Source organism: Pipistrellus kuhlii, unplaced genomic scaffold (genome assembly GCF_014108245.1).
Source record: "Pipistrellus kuhlii isolate mPipKuh1 unplaced genomic scaffold, mPipKuh1.p scaffold_m20_p_15, whole genome shotgun sequence".
Classification (NCBI taxonomy): Eukaryota; Metazoa; Chordata; class Mammalia; order Chiroptera; family Vespertilionidae; genus Pipistrellus; species Pipistrellus kuhlii.
Window position 1 is genome coordinate 30,709,453 of NW_023425460.1, and position 26,382 is coordinate 30,735,834.

The window sequence follows — 26,382 nt, forward strand, 5'->3', positions numbered from 1 at the left end:
GGGGTCACCACAATATGAGGACTGTATTAAAGGGTCACAGCATTAGGAAGGTTGATCACCACTGCTCTATATGGAATTTAGGTTTTTCCATGGCTTTTAATTATCACTCTCAGGTAGTAAATGTTTTATGGTCACCTTAAGAATCAACTATAGTCTCGATCTTCACAAAATCTCTAATCCCAGGTTATATTCAAATCTTTATACTTAATTCAAAATTACATCTACTTCCTGCTCAAGGGTTCACATAAAGTAAGAGAAATGTTTAGAAAAGCAAAAAACCCCTTATTTAATTAAATGTTAATTAAGTATTATATGTTTTAAAAATTTTTGTGATGCTACAGTGTTCCACAGTACACTGGATGAAAATCACTGACTTAGAGAACTTACTCTGTTCTGGCAGTAATTTATTCCTTCCAAAGGCTAGGGACACAGAAGTCCACCTATGCTGAGGCCTATCTGTCTTTCTATGAACTTCCATTTAAGTGGATCTAAGATGCTCCCCATAATGGCCCTTGTTCGTATGACCCCATATCTGACCTACTAAAAACATTAATGGATTCTTTCCCCAAAAACATATTGTGAGAAGTGCAGGCCTATCACAATGCAGTGGCAAATCTCCTTTGTCCCATCACAAAAGTAACTAGGCCATCTATCTTTTATTCTCTAGATTTCTTGGAAAGAAGTCAATTCATGGCAGTCTCCCATATCAGTGATAGGAAATGTATAACAAGTGTAATAGATAGCCCTTCTCTCTTGACCTTAGGTGAAGAGGGAAGCGCTTTCCCCCTATTCCTGGTAGAGAGGTGTGGAGAAAAAGATGCACAGTACCATTTTCTCAAAATAAAGCTTCCTTTAAAAACCTTCCTCGAATATCTAACAATCTATACTTTAACACCCTCATATGGGTGAAGAGTTTTTAAGATTATGTGACCAGTTTCTAGGTATATCCTTCTGCATCTTGGACTGGCACTTTGTATGTGACATCTATTGGATACTAATACCTTAGTAGAAACTTGCAATTTACATGCTGCTATTGAAATGTATAAGGTATAATTTAATTTCCATATAATTCAAAGAGTCCACTGTCCTGGGCCTCTGTTCAACCATCACAATTATAAAAGGATGAAAACTAGTTCTTGGGCTATTCTGGCTCTTCCTTTAAATATTTTCACTAATCCCCAAAAGGCTAGTTGACCAGAATTCACTTGGTAATTAATCTAGTTATAAGAGAGGCAGAATCTTAGTGTTGATATTTGGAATTACTATGCCCATGCCTTTGTTGGTAGCATTCGATACTCTCCTTACCATTTCTGATGAGAACCTACTAAAAAACAAACTCTTTGAGAATACTTTGCCCTGGCCCCACTTTATTATCACAGAAAATATTCCATGTGCTTAATCCCTGATGATCCAAAACAAAAATTTTGAGATTATATAACCTTCTATCATTGTTCATCAACCAAGATTTAATAGTAACAAATTTCTTCAAATCCTTGAAACAACTGATTTGAAAATGCTTAGCACTTGTTCATAAAATTTGGAATTTCATGGAAATGGTTCTCCTAAAAATGCTAATTGCTTATTTATTTTTAAATGGTAACTTCATACATTTCTTATTTGATGACATTCACATTTCTGGGAGGAATTAAGCTAATACGTGCTACAGCATGCTAAATGAAAAGTGGGGAATGGTTGCTTCCAAACACATGCAGCCAATTATCATGATGTAACTCATTTAAAAATGAGTGAACAAATAAAACTTTTTCCCCCCACAAATTTCAAGACCTTACAAACTTTCCAGAGCTCTCTAGAAAGGGTTTTCTCATGTTCTGAACCTGCTAAGATAGATGCTCCTTTGTAGCTATATGCAGTTGTGGCTCCACTTATAAACTTTGAAGTAAAATCTATCATTTTGAAGACAGAAAGAGAGCAAATCCTAGGCTTCTCAAATGTCTTTACATGTTAAATATTTGGAACGATCAGGACACCAACCTTTAACTTTCTTGTATAAAATAAACTCTTTCTCAGCTTGATGATTATTTCAGTTTTGTCTAATAACATGGTTGTTGCCAAACACTTCAGAATCACTCAAAAAAGTGCATTTTTAAAACTAGAGTTAATATCTTTTTTCAAAAATCATGCTTTAAAGATTCATAAAAAGGACTAGCAAAATCTGATGTGAGAAATGAATTTCAAATTTACCCTTAAACATAATCTGTGCGGTAGGATTTAAAGTGAGATGAAAAACAGAGAATAATTAGAGCATTTTATTCCACTGAGTGGCTGCAAGCCATTTCCCACAGAGAGGCCTTTGAGTCTTACTCAGGAAAAAGAACATCAAATGATTTTATTATATATCTTTCTAAAATCACTGAAATTTTTATGGTGAATAGGCAAATTAAGTAATTTATTGTTCTGGTATTTGTAAAAAATTTGCTTCTAAGGGCACAACTTTCATATGTTACTCGTTTTTTGGATATCAGATTTCTTTAGGTTAGATTTTTAGGGTATTCCATATTAGATGACCCATAAGAAATAAGGGCAGCAGTTTGCCTTGTGGCTTCACATCCCTAATGGGATCTAAAAAGAGTTGTTATTTTTTACTTTGTTCATCTTTTTATTTCTTGTTAGGGCAGATTGGAGATATCCAAGCTCTTTGCATGCTACATCAGAAACCAGAAGTCATAATGTTCATTTTCAATTCTTATTGTTTGCTAAATTCCTCTCTATAAAATAAGGAAGACTAATTACCACACACACACACAGGTTTTTATGATGATGATTCCAGGTAACATAATAAAAGCCTCTAGCATAGGGGCTACTTAAAAAAGAACTTAATTATTTGGTTGCCAGTTTGATTCCTGCTTGGGACACATACCTGCCTGGGTTGTGAGTGCAGTCCCTGGTATGGGGCACACAAGAGGCAGCTGATCATCATTTCCCTCTCACATCAATGTTTCTTTCTCTCTCCCTTCCCCTTTCTCTCTCTCAAAAAATCAATCATTTTTAAAAATTTACAAAATGGGCTTAAGAGCAAACTATAGAAGAAAGAGCAGAGAGCTTAAATACAGAATAATAAAAATACTCCAATTTGAAGAAAAAGAACTAATGAAAAAAATTTAATAAACTTTCATGGATCTTTGGGACAATATAATATGACCTAACATACATATAACTAAGTTCTGAGGGATCCTTGGACAGATAAAATATCTTAAGAAATAATGGCCAAAACTGGTGATGAGAAACACCAAATGTACAATTAAAACCCAAAAGATTAAAAACTTACACAATGTGTTCTCTGACAAGAAATTAAATTAAGGAAAAAATGAGATATCTAGGAAATCTTCTAGTATTTGTAAATTAAATATCACATTTCTATATAATCCATTGGCCAAGGAATAAATCACAGAGAAATTAGAAAATACTTCAAACTGAATTATAACAATATATCAAAATTTACAAAATGCAGCCAAAATAGTACTTTAGAGGAATCTATAGTATTAAATTCTTAAATTAGAGAAAAGAGAAATATTTAAAATAAATTAAGTTTTCACCTTACAAAGCTTGAGGAAGAGAAAGCAAATTAAATCCAAGTTAAATAGTGGGAAAGGAATGATAAAAGATCAAATTAGAAATCAGCACAAAATAGAGAAAATTAACAATGTGGAAAGTATTATTTCTTTCCTTTTTTAAATATATTTTTATTTATTTCAGAGTGGGAGAGAGATAGAAACATCAATGATGAGAGACTATCATTGATGGGCTGCCTCCTGCATGCCCCCTACTGGGGATCAAGTCCTAAACCAGGGCACATGTCCTGACCAATAATCAAACCATGACCTCCTGTTTCATAGGTCAATGTTCAAGCACTGAGCCACACAGCCGGGCAGGTTTCTTTTTTCTTTTAAAGAATTAATAAAAATAATAAGCACTTACCAAGAATAATTAGGAGAAAAACACAAATTAACAATATCAGGAATAAGAGAAGCATCACTGCAGATCCTACAGATCTTAAAAGGAAAATAAAGTAAAAAATGAACTTTATATCCATATATTTGAAAACTTAAATAAAATGGGCAAATTCCTTAAAACACACACACACACACACACACACACACACACACACACAAACAAACAATAAAGCCTTGGCTGGGTAGCTCAATTGGTTAGTGCATTGTCCTGATAAGCTAAGGTTGCAATTCAAAAATCCCTAGTCAAGGTACATACAAGAATCTACCAATAAATAAGAGAATAAATGGAACAACAAATCAATGTTTCTCTCTCTTTCTTTTTATTCCTTTCTCTCTCTTTCTCTTTTCACTAAAAAACAAACAAAAAAATAACTACTTAAAAATAACTGAAGAAGAAACAGAACATCTGAATAGCCCTATATATATTAAAGAAACTAAATATGTAATAAAAAATTTCACACAAAGAAAACTTGACGCCAGTTCTCTGGTATATTCTGTCAACCTTCAAGGAAGACAATATCAATATTACACATACTCTTTCAGAAGAATAGAAAAGAATGCTTTTACCTTTTTTTATGAGCCAGATTAACCCTGATACCAAAATCAGACATGGACATTATTAAAAAAAAAAAAAATTACAGTACAATAGACCAAATCCTCAACTGTATAATTAAGTGGGGGGAAGGATAGCATTTTTAACAAATGCTGCTGGATAAACATATGAAAAAATGAACATTAATCTCTCCCTGACAAAATCAATAGGAAATGGATCATAGACTTCAGTGTAAAACCTAAAGCTAAAAAATGTCTAGAAGGAAACATGAAAAAAACTTGTGACCCAGACAAGGATTTCATATATGGGACAAAGAGAACATTAAACGTAAAATTTTATAAACTGGACTTATCATAAATAAAAATTTCTGCTCTATAAGTTAGAAGTTCATTAGTAGGAGCAAACGGACCAATTGTGCGATAGTCATACAATGAAAACAACTCAAGAAATTTTTTAAATGAACCACAGAAATACAACATGGATGAATATTAGAAACATTATGTTAAGCTTAAAAAGCCAGCCATTTAAAAAAAAAATGATGAAATCTTGCCATTTGTGACAACATTGATGTACCTAGAGAGTACAATGTTGAATAAAATAAGATGGACAGAGAAAAACAAATACTGCATGATTTCATATACATGTGGAATCTAAAAACAAAAACAAACAAGATGAACAGAAACAAACTCATAGATTCAGAGAACAAACTGATGGTTGCCAGAGGGAAGGAAGTTGTGAAGATGGGTGGAAAAGGGGAACGGGATTAAAAAGTACAAACTTTCAGCTATAAAATAAGTCATGGGGATGTAATGTATAGCATAGGAAATATAGTCAATAATATAGTTATAATGTACAGTGACAGATGATAAAGTAGACTTATTATGGTGATCCTAGATGGGACAAAGAAGTGATTGCTTCTAAAATGGACCTCACTTTGTAAGGTATATAAATATTAAATCACTATGTTGTACACTTGAAACTAACATAATATTGTATGTCAACTATAATTTAAAATAAAAATTTTAAAAGGATCAGACACTGAAGGATACATATGAAGTTTAAGAACAGGCAAAATATTCTACAGTGATAGAAGTCAGAACACTGATAGCTTTTGGGAGATTAGGACTGACTATCAAGGGACAGCAAGAGACTTTTTGGATGACAGAAATTTCTAGATCTTATCTGAGGTGATAGTTACATAGTTGTATACTTTTAGTAAAACTAATTCGGTTGTACACTTCAGATCTTTAGATTTTATGATATATAAATTTTACTTCAACATTTCAATGTGACAACATGAAAAAAGAAATTTCAGTTTCTGCCAATTTATGTAATTTTTCATCTAAATTTCAGAAGATACAAAGTACCAAGTAAAATTAAACTCAAGTGACACATTTCATGTACCTTACCTGAAATCAATTAGGGACTATATCATACCTAAAATGGAAGGTTACAAAATGCATCCATTTAATATTCTACAAATTAGGAAAGGTATAGTCATTATAGAAAGATACAAGGGCAGTAGTTAACCAACAGCATGGGGCTTACTTTTCCATCTGCTTCTTCCCTTTACCTCCCAGTGTGTTCAACTTTCAAGGACAACCCATCTGAACTCTCTAGAAACCAAAAGATGTCCATAAACTTTCAGGTCTTGCCACCATAAAAGTTATCATCAAGACAATAGCCAAGCACAATTCAGAAGCAATCACTTCTTTGGTAACCCATCAAAGTAACTCAAGTCAGTGAGACTGACCTTAACTAACATTAACTCAGGATTCCAAGCAAGTGGAGGTGGAGACAAACTTTTTCATCTAGCTGGCTACAAAAACACATGTATGAATTCTTATTGCTCACCTTCATGCTAGTCTTTACCTCTTCCTGTTTCTTTTCTTTTTCACACATGCACAGTCATGTCGTCATATGGGACAAGTGAACATAGAATCTTATGGGTTAAAAAAACAGATGTTTTGCAATTTTCCTTTGTAAAACAATATTTTATATTGGGTTTTTCTATGGATTTACAGCCAATGAAGAGATGTTACTCCATTAACTCATGAAGGGGGGTGATAAAAACTGGAAAGGAAGACACAGACAAGGCAAAGAGAAGCTATCCAGAAGGCTGCAATTGGAGAAGCATGACAAATGGGCAGCACAGTTTTAGAGGGTTCCGGCAGAAAGGCAGATTGCCTGACTGGGAGAGATTCTCCACAGCTGGAGCTTCGCACACACCATCTGGAATTTTTTAAATCTGCTTTCCCCAGGTGATCTGATTCTCAGAGTGTCAGTGGAGATGAGAAAGGAGTAATTGTATAGCTCAGAATAGCTCCAAATGCTCCCCAAATTAGTTAATAAAATCTTATTTGAATCAGTTTCAGCTTATCCAAATTGAGACCCTACTTTTGTGTTATTGTTTCTCCACAAAGAATGGAATGGTAGGAGTTTAACCCCTAAAGGTTTTTCTGTGGAGTGGAATAAAACAGGATTCCCAGCATGATGGTCAAAAATAATGTTCAAACTGTTGGATCTGGTCCAAATTTCCCAATCCAAGCCAACAAAGCTTCATTTTCAGTCTCACTCCTCTTGACTAGTCTTAGCACTACTTTTAGTTGTTGCCAAATGGAGAGTCTATATACTGAGGTCCCCAGTTTTCTTTCCCATAGGGTCCAAGCTCCAGATTTAAAACAATAAAGGAAAACACAATTATTTTTTCAAAGCATGAATACAAACTTTATAAAAATGAAAAACTGGTTTTCTTTCTTTCATAACATATATGTGTCTGTAAATACAGAACTAGGATACAGCAAAGGGTGGGAATGTGAAAGAGAAATGATAGAGCTTGCTGGGAAGAAATAAAAAGTGGCAGGAAAGGGAGTCTGCTTTTATCTTATGTCCTCATTTCTGCCCCAACCCCCTTGTTTTAGGGAGTCTCCCATCCCATCCTATCTAATAAAAGAGTAATATGCAAATTAACCATAACTTCACTATACGCCCACCAGCCAATCAGGAGCATGTATGCAAATTAATCCAAACAAGATGGCTGCAACCACGGAGTGAGCAGGAGGCTTGGGTTTCTCCAACACTGGAGGAAGCCAAGCTTTCCGCATACCCTGGCCAGCCCAGGCCTGCACTCAAGGCTATGAAGTTTTAATTATAGAAGATAAATAAATCCCAACAAAAATGGCAACAGCCACTGAGCTGTAGAGAGCAGGAGGCTTGAGTTGTCCCCGTGGATAAAGGAAGCCAAGCTTCCACAGACCTGGCCTACCTTGGTCTCCACTCAAAGCTACAAAGTTTCAATTATAGAAAATAAATAAATCCCAACAAAAATGGCTGTGGCCACAGAGCAAGCAGGAGGCTTGGGTCCACTCCAGGCTATCAAGTTTCAATTATAGAAGATAAATAAATCCCAGACACCAGGGCCTCTGCTTGGGTCACCGGGGGGCGTGGCTGGCCTGCAAACCACCAAAGGCCCCTCACCCAGGCCGCCCCATCACCCAAGGGAACCCCCACCCTGATCCAGGACAACCTTAAGGGCAAAGCAGCTGGCCCCCATCCATGTACCAGACCTCTATTCTCCTATCTAATAAAAGAGTAATATGCAGATTGACCATCACTCCAATACACAAGTGGCTGCCCCCATATGGTCAAAGATGGCTGCCCCCATGTGGACACAAGATGGCCACCACAAGATGCCAGCAGGGGAGAGCAGTTAGGGGCAAAAGGGCTGGCAGAGGGATAGTTAGGCATCAATCAGGCTGGCAGGGGAGTGGTTAGGGGGCAATCAGGAAGGCAGGCAGGTGAACAGTTGGGAGCCAGCAGACCTGGAATGTGAGAGGGATGTCCCTCGAGGTGTCCCAGATTGGAGAGGGTGCAGGCTGGGCTGAGGGATACACTCCCCCGCTTCCATGCACGAATTTCGTGCACCGGGCCTCTAGATTAGATAATACCAGAAGTAAAAAAACAAACATTTTCTGTAACAAGGTCATATAGCAACTATTGTAGGTGTTGTGTGCCATGTGGGTTCTGTTCCAACTACTGAATTCTGCCATTGTAACTAAAACCAACCATAACAATATATACATGAATGAATATGGCTTTGTTCCAATTTATGGAAACTGACATTTGGATTTCATATACTTTTCATATGTCATGAAATATTCTTTTGGTATTTTTTCAACCATTTAAAAATTTGAAAACCATTCTTAGCTTGCAAACCATACAAAAGCAGTCAAGAGGCCAGATTTGGCTCATAAACCATAGTTTGCCAATTCCTGTTCAATACCAATAAAAATCATTATTCATCCTGATAAAGATGAATAAACCCTGCTGAGGTGAATTCTGCTTTGTGGAGTCAGCATATGCACAGCAACTCAAACACCATGGTTGGGTTGAGCCTCACAATCAGCCAGCCTGACAGCCAATTCCACCCACAAACAGGCTAATAGCAATAAAGACACAATTATAACAGAGGGCTTACAAACCCACACAGGGACATTCCGGAGCACCAGCTCAGTTGACCAAGGAGACTGCACTACTGGACTCTTCAGGATACCTACTCCATAAAGCCACTGCACAAAGACTGGGAGTCAAAGAAGATCTATCTAATACATAGACACAAACACAAAGAGGCAGCCAAAATAGGAAGACCAAAAAAAAAAAAAAAAAAAAAAAGCATCAAATGAAACAACAGGAAAAACCTTCTTGGAGAAGAGCTAAATGAAATGAAGTCAAGAAAGTTATCAAATATAGAGTTCATAGATAGAGTTCATAGTAATAGATATAAGTATGCTCACAAGCATGAAAAGGGGATATAGAAACCATAAAAAAAAAAAAAGACAGCCAGAAATGAATAATACAGCATCTGAAATGAAGAATACACTAGAAGGAATAAACAGTAGTTTGGATAAGCAGAATCAGTGATTTGGAAAACAAAATAGAAAAAAAAACAAAAAAAACAACCAGAGCAGCAAAAAGGAAAAAAATAATTTTTTAAAATGAGGACAGTGTGAGAAAATTCTGGGATAGCATAAAAACTTCCAAATCATAGGGGTACCAGAAGGAGATGAGAGAGAGTGAAGAATCAAAAACCTATATGAAGAAATAATGACCAAAAACTTCCCTAACCTAGTGGAGAAAAATGACACAGAAGTCCAGGAAGCAAAACATCCCAAATAATCCAGGAACTCAGAGAAGGCTTAGGACTGAGATAGTGGTTTACAGAAGAATGTAGTTCTACACAGAGACCCTGCAGAAAACAAAACAACACCAAAAACCCAGATGTTGAGAGGAAGGAGAGAAAAGATGTTGAAAGACAGGGTGATGATGAGAAAGAATTAGAGCATGAAGGAAATATTTCTGCCCATGGCAAAGGAAGCCTATTAGAAAATAATCCAAAAAAGATCCAACAGTGTAACATTTATTTATTTATAATCTATCTGTGGTAATAGTCAATGAACATTAGAATCAGAAATTTCTCTTGAGATGATCTAATCCTATTTATTAATTTTGATCTTCTATCAATATAGGTTAACTTACACAAAGCCACATAATGAGTTGGTGGCAGGGTCTAGGACTCCAACCCTAGTAGCCCTATTTCCCAGATGGTCTAGTATGCTGTCCATAGCACCACACTGCCTTTACACTAAGTCCTCTCAAGTGATGTTTGTCTATTCATATTACTCTCTCAGGAATTTCCAAAAACTGCCTTTCAGTATCAGAACTTATAATTTTAAGTTTGTAAGTTCAATATTTAGAAGACTAAATGTAGCTGGGTTTTGTTGTTTATCAGTATATAAAAAAAAAAAGTTATCATCATCAGCCGTGGCATCAGATAGCTCTACACTTAAATTCCAGCATTGCCATTACTGACTGCATAGCCTTAAGTAAGTTACTTTACTTCTCTAACCCCAGTTTTTACATCTACAAAACAGATAATAAAGTGCCTCCTACAAATGATTATCATGAAGATTAAGTAACATTTCACATGTAAAGTATGTAGTACATGTCCTGAAATATAATAAACACTTCATAAATGTTAGCTATAATGAATGCTAGCTATTGTTAAAGAAAACATTCACCCTTTTTCACATTTTTGCCCATGAGAGGCAGCATAGTATAACATAGTATAAAATGGTAGAGTATAATCTCTGGAGGCCCTCTTCTATCACCTGCTAGCCGTGTGAGCTGGGGCAAATTACTGAAGCCCTCTGTATCTCACATCCCCCTCTGTAAATAGGACTGTTGTAAAGATTAAATGAGATATTTATCTTAAAAAAATAGAAATGCTCCAAAATAAAAGTATTTGTTAATAAAAACTAATGTATAAAAATTTCAGCTGGGACTGGTTTGGCTCAGTGGATAGAGCATCGGCCTGCGGACTGAAAGGTCCCGGGTTCGATTCCGGGCAAGGGCATGTACCTTGGTTGCAGGCACATCCCCAGTAGGGGGTGTGCAAGAGGCAGCTGATCGATGATTCTCTTTCATCATCGATGTTTCTAACTCTCTATCCCTCTCTCTTCCTCTCTGTGAAAAATCAATAAAATATATATTTTTTTAAATTTCAATCTGCTGAGAAATATTAGATAAAATTTTTGCTTTCCCCCTATACTTAAAGTAAATTTATAGAGTAGGAGGTGGTAGGGGAACGGGTAGAAACTGCTCCAATACTTCTACCAATTTATCACCAAAATCCTTATCATGAGGTTTTCTGCATCAATTAGAGCCAGAATTAGATTAGTATACTGATTATGAATTAGAATCCTAACCAATATTCTATGGTAGTGCTTTATTTTATAACTAGAGGCCTAGTGCATAAATTTGTGCATGGGTGGCATCCAGCTGGCTCACCCTAATGGAAGCCCATCGGCCAGGCTGGTGGGGGCAAGAGCCATGGGAGGTTGGCCGACCCTGCCCCTGATTGGAGTTGGGGAGGGGGGGCAAGATTGGGGGCGGGATTGTAGAGGGGGGCTAATTGAGGCCGGATCAGGCTGGTTGGCTGCCACAGGTCATAGCCACTGATCGTTCTGGTCATTCTGACTGTTATGCCAGTCCAGTCCCTGGATTATATTATGCACAATGTTCTGTACTTTGTTTTTTAATTTGACAGTAATTTATTCTACTTTCTAGATTTCAGATCAGCTAGAAGGTGAATGCCAGTTACTTCCAATCTCCCTGCTCCTTTCAAACCCCAGGTGACAGAGTTACTAGAGAGAATTTATATGACTTTAATCCATGCTGAAAAAGTAAACTGCACATAACTAATTCTTTCCAGTCAGAAAGAGGAGTCAAATGTACCACTCTTCCAACCCACCCTTATTTTCTCACAAATACTTAGTATCCAGTAGCTGAATTTTCTCAATAAATATTTTGAGAGTATTTTGAAATAAAAATTTTGTTGCATTTTATCCAACTCTCCATCCCTCTGTCATTCACCAATACAAGGGCCTAAGAGCCCAGTATCAGCACCATGACCTTCAAACAGGACCAAAATCATAGATCCAGGGAACCCACTGAGATTGCAGCCAATAATCTGTCCATAGGCACAGCCAATGGTCAGAGCCAGAAGTCACAAAGTAAACAAAGTTAATATCTAAGACCTGAGCCAAGAGCCATAAAACAAAGTTGGCCAGGAACAGTGAGGAAGGGAAATGGGTGTCAAATCTAAGCCAAAGAGTTACAAACACCTCATATCACCAGAACTACCAAGAGGCCATTGAAAAACTATTACTGCTGCTTTAGGTATAGCCTACTCAAAGACTTTGACCAATGGCTGGTTACTGAGGAACAGTCAGTTTGGAAGGGAACATGCTTTGTTCTGTGGCTCCCTGCTTTGTTCTGTGGCTCTTTAGCCAACTCACTTATTTTTCTAGTTTCCCTTGTCATGGTATGCATTTCTAGCAAGATAGGCTTAGATATGAGTCCCTTCCTCCTTGAGCCAGTCCTTTAAGTTCTATAAACCTCAGCTAGTTCATCTGTACAATGATGACAGTAATTCCTACATTAATGGATTTATGGATTGACTGAGAATGCATGTAAAATATTGAAGATTTGATGAAATAAAAATAAGTATTTTGTATGACACTCTAAAAACAAAGTTAAAATATGACTGTTAAACTCAGAGAAAATATAACAAATACTTAACAAAAATGTTAATATCCCTAGTAATTAATAAAGTTCTACAAATAAATATAAAAATACAAATAACACATGCACATAAAAAATGGCAAGGCATGCACAGGCAATTCACAGAAGAAATACAAGATGTGCAACCTCACTAGAGATCAGGAAATTGCAAACTAAACAAGGAGATAGTGCTTTTCAGCTTGGCAAGAATTAGAGAGGTTGATAATACCAATGTTGGCAAGAGTGTGGGAAAAAGAATTCTCACATATTTAGCTGCTGGAGTATAAAACTGTTAGGTAGGCAATCTGCCTATAACATTTAAAATGTGGATAACTTTTATTCCATCAATTCTACTGCTCATAAACAACCAATCAGAAATATTATTATAATTCATAAAAATACATGTGTAGGATGTACAGTAAATTAATTATAAATGTATCTATATATAATTATACTTACATCTTTGCTATATATATTATATATACACCCAAAATATGTTTATATGTGAATAGAAAAAGATCTGAAAGTTTACATAACTGTTAATGGTATCAATTCCTATAAGTAGGATTGAAGAACATATATTAAATATATAGATACTAGAGGCCCAGTGCATGAAAATTCATGCACTGGACATGGGTGAATCCCTCAGCCTAGCCTGCCCCCTCTCATGGTCCAGGAGCCCTCAGGGGCAGGAAGCACCCGGCAATCAGGGAAAGGTGATGCCCCCATCACACCTCTACTGCTGCCACTGCCACCAGCACAAGCCTCGGCTGGCTCTGGTTACCTGAGCCTTGGGTGACCCTGGGCAGCTGGGCAGCCTCCATCTGAGGCTTGCTTGTGCCTTGAGCTGACCCTGGGCATCTGGGGGGTTGGAGGACTGAGGGGACTAGGGGATTTCAGAGGCAGGAGTGCAGAGCAGCCAGGCAAGCCTGTGGGTGGGCCCGGCCGTGCCATGCACCTGCCGCCCCTGCGGGGCTGAGGGGACTGGGTGCCACCATCTTGTGGCTGTGGGTGCCACCATCTTTCAGGGTGTGGCAGTCAATTAGCATATTCCTTCCTTATTGACCGTGGGTGCCATCATCTTTCTGAGGGTGTAATGGTCAATTAGCATATTCCCTCTTTATTACATAAGATATACAGAATATCCTATAATTTTTCTAACCAAGTAAATTTCTTTCATGATTTTTATTTTATTTTGTAATTTATTTTTCAATTTTAGTTGATATACAATATTTTATTAGTTTCAGATGTACAACATGGTTATTAGACATTTATATGCCCTACATTTATATTTAGTATTTCATAATTTTTAAAGAAAAAAATGCTTTGCAGATTATAAAGCAAAATACAGGTGTCATTGTTCTTGTTATCCCCCCAAAAAAATTAAGGTGATATGGAAATGTAAAGGGTAATATTTTTCACCAAAATTTATTACTTAAAATTATTTTTGAGTCAAGAAAAACAAAACAAAAAAAGTTGTGTTAAACCTTCCATACGCATTAAAATAAGGTAATTCTAGGTTTAAAGTATAGAATAATAGCTCTCTTTAGAAAGATTATGATCAAAGAAAATTTCCTTGTAAATTTTAGAAATTTTTATCTTCTTTACTATTATTCTTATGCTTAAAGGATATTAAGACATTAATATTATTCCTAGAAAATGACTATTTCTGATCTTTTTGAAAGCAATTACACCAAATTTAAATGTCCTTTTATATCATTCCCTTTTCTCAGTTTGTCAGGTCATTTTAAATTTGAACATATTCCTCTCAGGTACAAGATCACTGGCTGTTTTGTGAGATAACCAAATTAAACATACATTTTTTCCATTTCATCCCTCAAGGTAATATAAAAATGATACATATTTATTTTTTTAAAAAATTCCAATGAACATGTTAAACTTAGAGGTAAATTGAGACTTTGGTGCTGCCTTCCAACAGGTCTTCTTTGGTGCTGCCTTCCAACCTACCTCAAACTCCCTCCCAACAAAGCCTGCTTTCAGAAAAGGATCTAAATATCAAATTTACATTGTTGGGTAAAAAGAACACAAAGGAATAAAGCTGTACCTGCTGGATTTCAAAAATCCATTTATTAAATACCACATGAATATCCATTATTGCCAAGGGCTGTATATTATGTGAACCAAAATCCTGGGCCCTGTCCTCAGAGAACATGGAGAACAGATAAATAAACAAGCAGTTATATTAAAGTGTGGTAATTGCTAAGATAGTGTTAAGACATGGAAGTGATGAGAGAAGAGGGTAAAGCAAGTAAAAAGGATAAGAGAATTCTAGAAAAATGAATATCAAAGTCAAGGATTAAAGAGTGAGTGGAAATCAACTAGGCTTTGGTAGGTAGGAAGAAGGAATAAAGACAAGAAAAATGCCTTTCTTACATCTCTAAAATCACATTACCCCAATCACCCAAAATATGTCTGACCCTGACAAGCTGGGAACAAAATTCAGGCTTTCTAACTTCAAGTGCTTTTCATCAATTTGGAACACTATTTCCTTCACTTCCTCCCTTCTCTTAAGCTTCAAATGATTACGGACAACAACTGAAATAGTAAAATAAGAAGTCATCAAAATCACAAATGCAAGGCAGAAAGTGAATAGGTATAGGCAGACAGCTGGGGAAATGGTTCTGTAAGACTTTCTCTGGAGAACAAATGTTTGGGATAAAACAGAATTCCCAGCAACATTATAGATGCCCCTAAAGATTGTAGCTTTAGCAGGGCAGTAAATATTCAGCCCCAATGTCCAAACAGAACAAATATCTGGATAGTCTCTGCCAAACCAAGATTAAAAACCACTACTATGTCTTGTGAAGTAAAAAATAGCTGGCAATAAATTTATCCACTTTCAGCTAAGCAATACTTAGAGGGGAATTTATAACTTTAAATGACTCTGCTAGAAAAAAAATATCTCAAATCAATAATCTAAGCTTTCACCTTTAAAACCTAGAAAATGAAGAGTGGACTCAACCCAAAGTAAAGAAGACAAGAAATAATAAAGATTAAACTGCAAATAAAATGAAATAAAAAATTAAAAAGCAATACATAAAATAAAAATAAAAACATGCTTCTCAGAAAAAGTAAAAAACAACAACAACAAAAAACACAATGTCAAACTTTTAGCAAGATTAAGAAAAACATTGTGAAGACATATCACCAAAATCAGGAATGAAAAAGAATACATCTTATCCTACAGAAATTAAAATAATTATAGGGTATATTATGAACAATTTTACATCAGCAAATTAGACATATGCATTAAAATTAATGAATATCAAAGTCAAGGATATTCCGATGAAATGAACAAATTCCTAGAAAGACACAAAGACCAAAATTGGCTCAAGAATAGAAAATTTGAATAGACCTATAATAAAAAAAAACCACTGAATTAGTAATTTAAAAAAAAAAATCTTTACTCAAAGAAAAGACCATAGCCAGATGGCTTTATTGGTGAATTCTATGAAACATTTAGGAAGAAATAATACCAATCCTTCGTAAACTCTTTCAGAAAACAGAGAAGGAGGGAGTGCCAGTGTTCCCCTGGAAATTCTCTCTCTCTTTCTCTCTCTCTCTCTCTCTCTCTCTCTCTCTCTCTCTCTCTCTCTCTCTCTCTCTCTCTCTCAATCTCTCTCTCTCTCTCTCTCCACCCCCCGCTCTCTTTTCTTTATTGATTAAGATATTACATATCTGTCCTTATCCTTCCATGCCCCCTCACCCCACGCATCCCCTCACCTCCCTGGTGTCTGTGTCCATTGGTTAGGCTTATACGCATGCATACAAATCCTTTGGTTGTACCCCCACCCTCCCCTACCTTCTTAAATCTGGATCATATAACTCAGTTCTGATACCTCTGGGTTCCAGGTGGTTTCTTAGGGACAGCTGGGAAGCTAGAAATGTTGTCCAAGTACAGGTTAAGAAAGCTCTAGAACCAACCTGTATCTCAAAAGTTCTTTAAATATTTAAGGCTACCTCATAGGGAAATTGAGAACAGCTACCTAAAAAGCTCATTAGGGAACTTTTCGTTTTCCTATCTCTGCCTAGAAAAGTTAGTAACAACTATTTTGATTTGTAGGGCAATACTGGGATCAGGTTATTAGAGCTAGGCCTTTCAGTTCTCAAATCTATAGATTTTATACATCCTTAATGGTGATATCTATAGCTGTGGAAAACAAGCTATTTTTTTCCAGTTAAATAAAATTTATATATAAAAGTATTTCCACTAGGAGGTCACAGTTTGATCCCAATCAGGGCATATATATATATACTTTGGTTTGGGGCTCGATGCCCAGTGGGGATAGCCAAAAGGAAAAGGAAAGTAGGCTGGGTAGAGGTGTGCGAAGTGAGAGGAAGTCAGGATATCTGTAATAGTATCAACAATAAAAATAAAGTTTTTTAAAAAGAATCTACATATCTAGGTACTGAGCAGATTCAGGGAAATTATAGAGCAAATTCTTTCAGTACTCTTATCCAGAGCACTTTAGAGAAAGATGTCTAGAGAATTTTATTTTATTTTATTTTATTAGTTTTTCAGTGCACTTAAAAAGAAAAGAAAAAAAACTTGTATGAATGCATATTAGCCTAACCAATGGATACAGACACCAGGGGGGTGAGGGCATGAGTGGGGATGGGGGTGAGGGGAGGCAATGGGGGGATATGGACACATATGTAATACCTTAATCAATAAAGAGAGAAAAAGTGTAATACCACCAAAAGCATAATCCATAAAAGAAAAACAAAATGATAAATTAATCGAAAGTAAAAATTTCTGCTCTTTGAAAGATACAATCAGAGAATAAAAAGACAAGCCACAGACCAAAAAAAAAAAAATATTTGGAAATAACATATCTGATAAAGGATTTTATCTAAAATATATGAAGAACTCTCAAAACTCAATAAACAACCCATTTTTTTAATGGGCAAAATATTTGAACATATACTTCCCCAAACATGATATAATGATGACAAATAAGCTCATGAAATAATGTTCAACCCATTTTCCATTTGGAAAATGTAAATTAAAACCACAATTCAATACCACTATCTACTAGAAAAGCTAAAATTACAAAGACTGATAATACCAAGTGTTAGCAAGAATATGAAACAACTAGAATTTCCATACAGTACTAGTGGAAAATAAAATAACTACAACCAGAGAAATAAAATATATCCATACAAAGACTTATGTAAGAATATTCATAGCAGTTTTATCTGTGATTGCCAAAAACAAAACCAGAATAAAAAAAAAGATGTCCATTAACAGATAAATGCATAATCAAATCATGGTAAACTGATATAACTGACTTTTATTCAGTAATAAAAAGGAATGAATTGTTAATATGTTCAATAACATGGATAAATGTCAAAATAAATAAACTGAATGAAAGAAATCAACAATAACAAAAAACAAAACAAAAAAAAGTACAATGCACCCCTATGTTCATACCAGCACAATATACAATAGCTAAGATTTGGAAATAGCCTAAGTGCCCACTAGCAAATGAGTGGATTAGGAAACTGTGGTACATCTACACAATAGAATACTACTGTATAAAAGAAGGAATTCTTACCATTTGCAAGAGAATGGATGGAATCAGAGAGCATTATGCTAAGCAAAATAAGCCAGTCAGAGAAAGATAAGCATCACATGATCTCACTCATTTGTGGAATATATTGAACAACATAAACTGATGAACAAAAATAGAACCAGAGTCATAGAAGCATTGAATAGACTGTCCAACCTATGAGGAAAGGCAAGGCAGGCAGGAGGGGTATGAAGGGGTAAGAGATCAACCAAAGGACTGTATGCATGCATATGAGCATAACTAATGGATACAAATGGGGTGAGGATATATAATGGGAAGGGGGTGCCCGGAGAGTGCCCAATGGGGAAAAAGGAGATTTATGTCATACTTTAAACAATAAAGAATTTAAATTTAGAAACAAACAAAAAACAATACATATTATATTTATATAATTTTTTAAATGCAATCTGAAGTATAATGTCAGAAAACAGATAAGTGGTTGTCTGCAGATGGGGGAGCAAGGGCGGGGTGGAAAGAGGTACTACAAACGGGCATGAGGAAACTTTTGAGGAACATAGATGTGTTCATTATCTTGATTGTGGTGAAGATTTCATGGGAATATATAAATATTAAAGTTTATTAAACGTTATGCTTTAAGTATGTACAGTTTATTATATATCAATTATATATTAATAAAGCTGTTAAATTTTTTAGTTTGTATTTTAAAGACTAAATATCATAATTCTCTCAGTTATATTTTTCTGCTAAATTGCTATTTCTTTGAATAAGATACTACACAAAGATTAGTCATGTGCAACCCAAGTTATATTTGGATGCCAACTGTCATCCTCATTTTACAGATAAACAAACTGAAGACCAAAATGGATAAACAACTTAACCAACCCATTGACACTGTAGATCAGTGTTTCCCAAACTTTTGATATATGTGTACCCCCTTCTATAATTTTCATAATGCTGAGTATCCCTCGTACTCATGAGAATATAGAATTAGGTGCAGCTAAGCACGGTGTAGTGCATATCCCCACCAAACTCCGGTGCAACACGTACCCCCACCAAACTTTTCCCGTACCCCTGGGGGTACGCGTACCACACTTTGGGAAACACTGTAGATGATAGAGCCAAGATTTGAATCCAGATCTGTCTGGTTCCAAAGCCCATGTTCTTCACATTGTTATATAATCTGTGGGAAAAGTGAAAAACAAAATGGTATGGACACAACATTTTAATTATCTAAAAAGGGCAAAATGAAAATATTTGTTTTAGGCTGTCAAGATACAAGATAATTTCTTATCGTAAAAATATTTCATTTGTGTTTTAAGTCGTTAGCCTAGTATTCCTTGTGTGATATTATTTTAATGTATCTAGTTTAAACTATCTTGGTCAAAAATCCAATTTATATATATATATATATATATATAAAGCCTAAGCGACCCACTGGTCAAAATGACCTGTCACTATGACACGCAGTTACCACCAGAGGGCAGACGCTAAATGCAGAAGCTGCCTCCTGGTGGTCAGTGCATTCCCATAGCAGAAACACCACTCAGCTGACCCATCCTTCCTGCGGCCAGGCCCACCAGCCCAGCAGCAGCCACTCACTCCCTCAGTAGTCCTGCAGGTCTAATCTCCAGAGAATGGGCCAAGCACCAATGGACCAGCACAGCTGGCAGGATCCTGGCAGCACCACTGGCCTCCTGGAAGTCAGTCTTGGGCACCGCTGCTGCTTCCCCTCCCTAGATGTTCCGCAAGGAAGAAACAATATAAAAGTGGCCACCAGGTGGCTCCTGACAATGGACATGAAGGTCTGTGGGACAGATCTGGATCCTGGGCCTGCAAGGGCATCCCACCGTCCCCCCAGAAGACCTACCACGTCCCAGCCTTCCCCCACTCCTCTCAGGACTTAACCAATGCATGAATTTGTGCACGGGGCCTCTATAAGCAATAAAAAAGGCTTTTGCTGCTTCTTAAATATCTATTGTAGTAAACAGTATAAACCAGGACCATGGCATGTGGGAAATAATGGCTTTGAGGACAAACACCAAGATACATTTCCTTCTTAAAGCCATAAACTCTGTTAGGGTAGAAGTATCTTTGGCATTGACTCTAGAGAGCCTGGAACCAAAGTACTCTTAGGTATGTGAGAAAATAATGTTTAGAGTTCATCACATTGTTTTACTTGGCATTATCCTGACACTGATCCATCATTATACAAATCTGAGTGATGCCAAGTCTACATTTTTCTGATTTAGTTCCACTTACCAAATCAAAGTGCTGCTTTATGAATGCTGTTTGAGATTTAAGGCAATACTCAAATGCTATCCTTTGAAATTAAGGAAACTAAGTCAGAAGCCATCACTCAAGTGGCAGATGGGTTAAAGATACTTTATGCAAACCAGCTCTATCAATTTCCACTGAAGTCCATCCTCTTGCCAAATGCATTCTCTTAGAATATACAATGAGATATTTTTTTCACATTTATAGGCCAAAATTCCTCTTGCAGCCACATCTTGCTTCAGTTTATTTGGAATAAGTTTCTATCTCTTTTGTATAAGGCTGATTGTAGAATATTTGGATACATGTTGCTTGAGTTCTATAATAGTCAAGAAATGCAGTAGAGTTGACAAATGGAGAGAACATGAGACTAGGGCTAATTGAAGTACTCATGTTCAAAAGCAAATAGATGAGAAATAAATACCCTGTTTCCCAAAAAATAAGACAGTGTCTTATATTAATTTTTTCTCCCAAAGTTGCGCTAGGCCTTATTTTCAGGGGATGTCTTATCTTTCCATGCGCTAGATCTTATTTTCAGAGGATGTCTTAGTTTCGGGGAAACACGGTAGAAAGAAATGGAAATATGTATAATCACAAATAATTTCTTAAAATGAAGATGGGAATAAATGGAGATAACCTAGATGACTAAATTTTTAAAATATTGCAATAAATTCACACAGCTAAGTGGAGAGGTCAGTGCTAATTCCATTTTTTCTCTTCCTCTGTCTTACGCACTTTCATGTTTCTCTCCAACTCTAAATGTTTTTCTCTATTCAATAATGAGAAAAGTGTGATGCAATGAGAGGTGTTTTTTGGTTTTTTTTTTAAAGAGGCGTAAAAAAAATAATAAATAAAAAAGGAAGAGGAAGAAGAGCCTATATGAGAAAGAAAGAACTAGATGGGAAGAAATGAAAATGGAGAGGAGAGAAAAGAAAAAATTATTGTAGTATGAAAACATCTGAGCAGCTGATAATTTTTAATTACAGAAAGAGTTTTAAAATATGTTCTCCATCAATAAGGGAGCATTTTGTCACTTCCCCTTGAATCAAAGAAGTCTTTGACTGCTTCTACCAATAAAGGATGGCAGAAATGATATTATGTGCTATCCAGGATTTGGTCACTAACGACAAACCTAGTTCTTTTGGACTATTTGCCTTCTGAAAGGTATTTTAAGGACTCTACTACTTGGTACCTAACCACCACATTGGGAGAAACACAATTCATATTAAGAAGCCATATGTAAGTGTTTTGTTAATAGGCCTACCTGAGTTCAATCTTTGAGTCATCCCATCCCAAGCATCAGAAATGTGAATGAAGAAGTCAGGACCAGTTTCATAGGCGTCCAACTTGTACAGTCACACTCAGAAGCGTGTGAACTTATATATCAAGGACCTTACATTTGATTTAATATATCATTGTCATTTAAAATTCTTAATAATTTTATCTTTGAACTTATATTTTGTAAGTGAAATTCAATGGAACAGTGGGCATGAGTGTGAACAGAGGGAATGCACACAATATTCATGTCCTCCAAAGAACCTTGCTGTTCCATTAATTTAGAACTTTTGTAAGGCTCACTATACAGTTTCCATAGCATACCTTGTACTCAAAGCTCTGTGCTCATAAAAGTTTTGTAAGTTAAGTCCATGGGGCAAATCAGCATGGGCATGAGTAGAGGCTATACGCAAAATATGTATATACTCCCCACCTCCACAACTGTGTTATCTCACTTGCCACCTCTTTCCTATATAGCCTTTCTGCTGCTACATTCTTAGGCCATATAAATTTCCAGTGAAAAAGTTGGAAGGGAGAGAAATTCTTGACTAGAATGTTGTTTCCAGGAGGACAGAGATTTTGCCACCTTTGTTTACTGTTAAATGTCTAGTGCTTGGCACATACTAGATACATGTTATTTGCTGAATTAGTGAAAAAATGAATTCGCAGGAAGTATAAACACTATTAATTATTCCATTATTTTCACCCTATTTACAAAGAACCTCAAAGTTCATATTTTCCCAAAATCTAAATTAAGGCCTTCTCATGCAAAATAGAAAAATATTTGAAGGTCAAAAACTACATTATGCCAGTTGATTGCTATATGTAGAAATACATATAAAAGAAGAGAAATTAATCTTGAGCAAAGAGACAAATTAATCTTGCAACACTAAACATGCCTTTAATTAGAGATCTCTACTTAGGGAGTCTACAACTAAAACAAGATTTGGAGAATTGAGAAGATGTTTGAACAATAAAGTTTTTGAAAATAATCATAATATAGAAAATCTAAAGGAACCAGACATATTTCACCAGAGAAACTGAACTTTCAATAATTTAAAAATGTATCACATTAATAATAGCGAACAGCTGACCTGTTTCCATTATAATGGAACAAAAGGAACAACTTTTAATTGATTTTTTTAAAGAGAGAGCGTAGCAGGAGATCCTTAGATTGAAAATCAGAATTCACATTGCTGGGATGTGAAACACTGGAAAAGACTGCCAAAAAAGATGGATTCTCCTCTCTAGACTTTGATGAGAAGAGTATTCATCTTCTAAGATTATTTAAGAAGATTATGTCCAAAAGAAAGTGTAAGCTAGATAACTTCAAGATCACTTTTCTAAAAATTTTTTAATCAAAAGCAACTATTACCTTACTGGGTTGCTCAGTGGTTAGATTGTAGGCCCTTGGATTGAAGGGTCCTATGTTTGATTCCAGTCAAAGGCACATACCTAGGTTACAGGCTCTCTGGTGCTGTTTGGGGCACATGTGGGAGGCAATCAATTGATGTGTCTTTCTCACATTGCTGTTTCTCTGTCTCTCCCTCTCCCTTTCACTCTCTTTAAAAAGTCAATGAAAAAAATATGCTCAAGTGAGGATTAACAAAAAATAAAATAATAAGAAGAATCTTCAAAAGCAACTGTTAAAAATAAGACATTTCCAAGTACCTAAAGTAAATCACATAATATCTAGGAATTTTTTTAAACCCTCCCTATCATTTTTATAACATCTCATATTTAAATGGCATTACACAATTTATAGTAAGCTTTCATACATTTCACTTCTTTATTTTTATGATATGGTACACCAGTTTTCCTACCTAAGTTTGAAGGATAAAGGAGGAAGAAAAAAAAAAAGATCAGAAGTCTTGGTTTTAAATACAGATACACTCAGATACTCACAAAGACCTCAGACATGATGAACAGTGTGATTTCACACAGTATACGAAGAATAAAGGGACTGCAAAGATAGATAGATCCAAGGCACAAAGAACACTAACCAGAAGTAAACATCTTTTCTTCCTCGATCTAGACAGACTGTTCCTGGGCGCACTGTAGGCAATCCAGAGAGCAGTGAAAAGTCTTCCATCCTTCTCAACTATCTTGTCATTCAATTTTGTTAGAAAAGTGTGATTGTTGAGAGAAACCCTTGAGTTTCTTTTCCTCCAACAAATATGTTTTTGGGGTCAATAACAGAAAAGAAAATGTCTTGAAGAAAATGACAAATATCAGAGAATACAATGAGAATTTTGCAAAAGGCTGAAAAATCCTGAGCCAGAAGGCACTATCCATCTGAAAAATCTGATCTGAAGGCCTGCAAAGCTACTTAGGAATCTGGGAAAAGGCCTTTTATTAAGTGACTGCTCATGGTTCTCTCCCAAGAGAAAACTGTTACCCCATTTTCAATTTGAAACAAAAGTTATGGCTATTGGAAAAAGGTCAGAGCTAGGTCAGAAGTCTGAGCTTTGTTTGGCTTATGCCCTTTTCAGAGAAAACCATAAAACTCAATTCCTCCCCAGCTTGAAATAAATGCTAGGCAGAATAATGTTTCTATAATGTCAACAGAATGCCACAGAGAAACATTTGCTTTTCTTGGTAACCAGTGTATTTAAGGGCACTGACATCCATATTTTCAATTCCAGAGAAATAAGAACAATGACAATAACTTCAAGCTTTTTTTCTAAGGAAAATGCTGGAGGAAATTAAGATGTAAAGTGGCCATTTGTCTTTGCAAATATGTACTAGTTCCTTTCCCTAACATATTAGTTCACAGGTAGGTCAAAGGTCCTCACAGAAGAGGAATACAAATATTCTCAGGGAATGCATTTTCCCTTACACTCAGGGGTTATTTTTAAAAGTTAGACATTTCTGCAAACAAACCAGCATTGAGTCTCCCTGGAGAACTACTTTTGATGGGCAGGTTGGCTCCACTAGTCAGAAACTGATTTGAATGAGGCCAATGATTTTTATTTTATCCTTCAACAGACATAATTCTAAAAAGTAGAAACAAAAACAAAATAACCTGTTAAGACTAGGAATAGCACTTCTTGTACATGCATGCCTCTGGTTGCCAGCAGAGTGATTAAATCTGAAGAAGTTTTAACAAAGAAGAATATGCAAAAAAAATTAATGGATCAATGGGCCAATCAATACCACCTGACACACATATAAAAGTATTATAACACATTCAGCAAAGAGAAAGATCAGCTTCACCTATTTTGTAGTTTTGCCTCTCTTGCTCCACATCCTTCAAACTTCCCAAAGTATACCTTGAAGATTAACTTTCTTCTCTATCTCTAATACCTCTCATTACCACCTCCTCTACCACCCTTTATTGGGGCTGTAGGTTTAAGGCAAGGTGAGGGAGTAGAAGAGCAAGACAGATGCAGGGATCTGGGCATACATCCAGAGTGAGATACTAGGTGCCTTGGTACTGGCCAGCAGCAACCAAGAAAATCCAAGAGGGTGTCTCCCTTGCTAGGTGCAGCTGTGACTGCTCAATATTGGAACATGGAAGAGGAAGGGAACTTGAAGCATATTTAGATCAACTCCGCATTTTAAAAATAAGCAATGTGTAGTCCAGAGAAGTAATTTGTCCAAGTCTGTGTCTTGGGGCCAATAAAGAGGCAGAAGACTATCTCCCAGTACCACAGTTTGCCAGGATGGGACGAGCTTCATGCCTGTGCTAATAACATTCCTCATCTATAAGCAAGAGAAAACTACAAGAGCTGAAAGCTTCATGTATCTCTTTCTCATCCAAATATTTCACACAACCCTTTTTCTCCTTGAATCCTTTTTATGATAACTCATTATATTGGTCCATAAACCTGTTTATTCAACATTAACACTTCCCTGAATGGGTAGAGCATCGTATTCATTGAAAATAGTGAAAAAATAAAAACTACATGTGAGCATAAAAGGTTTAGAGATAATATCTGTGAAATTGCTTTTATTACGAGAAATGACTGTAATTTTATCCTGAGATTGGACAAAAACACTAGGAAATGTGAAGTGCTTTTAGAGCAAAATCCAAATTCCTTAGCCTGGTATTCTAGGGCCATACGTTGGTCTTAACTATTTTATCTCTACTATTCCTCAATATACCCTGTATTCTAACTACACCAGACACTTCACTGCTTCCCAATATCCATATCAAGCAATCATCTCATTCTTCTTCTTTTTTTTTTTTTTTTTTCAGGCTTATCACTCCACCTGGAATATTGTTCTCATTATCCTACCTACACCTCTGACATCAGTCAAAACCACACTCATTTTCAAAGTGCATCACGGTTGATCAGGGCTGCCTGGGACCTTTTCAGAACAGCTGGCAAATTTAAACATTTTCGCTCCCATTTTATTCTCTCTCAGAATTTTCTTTATATGTCTGTTTGTAATTTATCACACTCAGTCTTCTGTGCCTATCGATGTATACTCCCATCAATAGATGCTAAGTATCTGGATACTCAGGACTGAGTTTTCAGCCCAGAGTGCCAGCCCTGAGACTATCCTAAAGAGGTTACACAGTAAATGTCTTTCAACTGAATTAAAGTTTCGGGAAAAGGAAGTCTTAATATTATTATATAGGATTAAACAACCTAAATACACAAGAGTACTCTCATCTGAAGAGTTTAAA

At 36.0% G+C, this 26,382-nt stretch overlaps 1 protein-coding gene across 1 annotated transcript in view; it reads right to left on the minus strand.

Moving 5' to 3' along the window:
• HPSE2 (heparanase 2 (inactive)) overlaps positions 1-26,382 on the minus strand; it is a 439,765-nt gene that overhangs the window by 338,884 nt on the left and 74,499 nt on the right. The window lies entirely within an intron of this gene.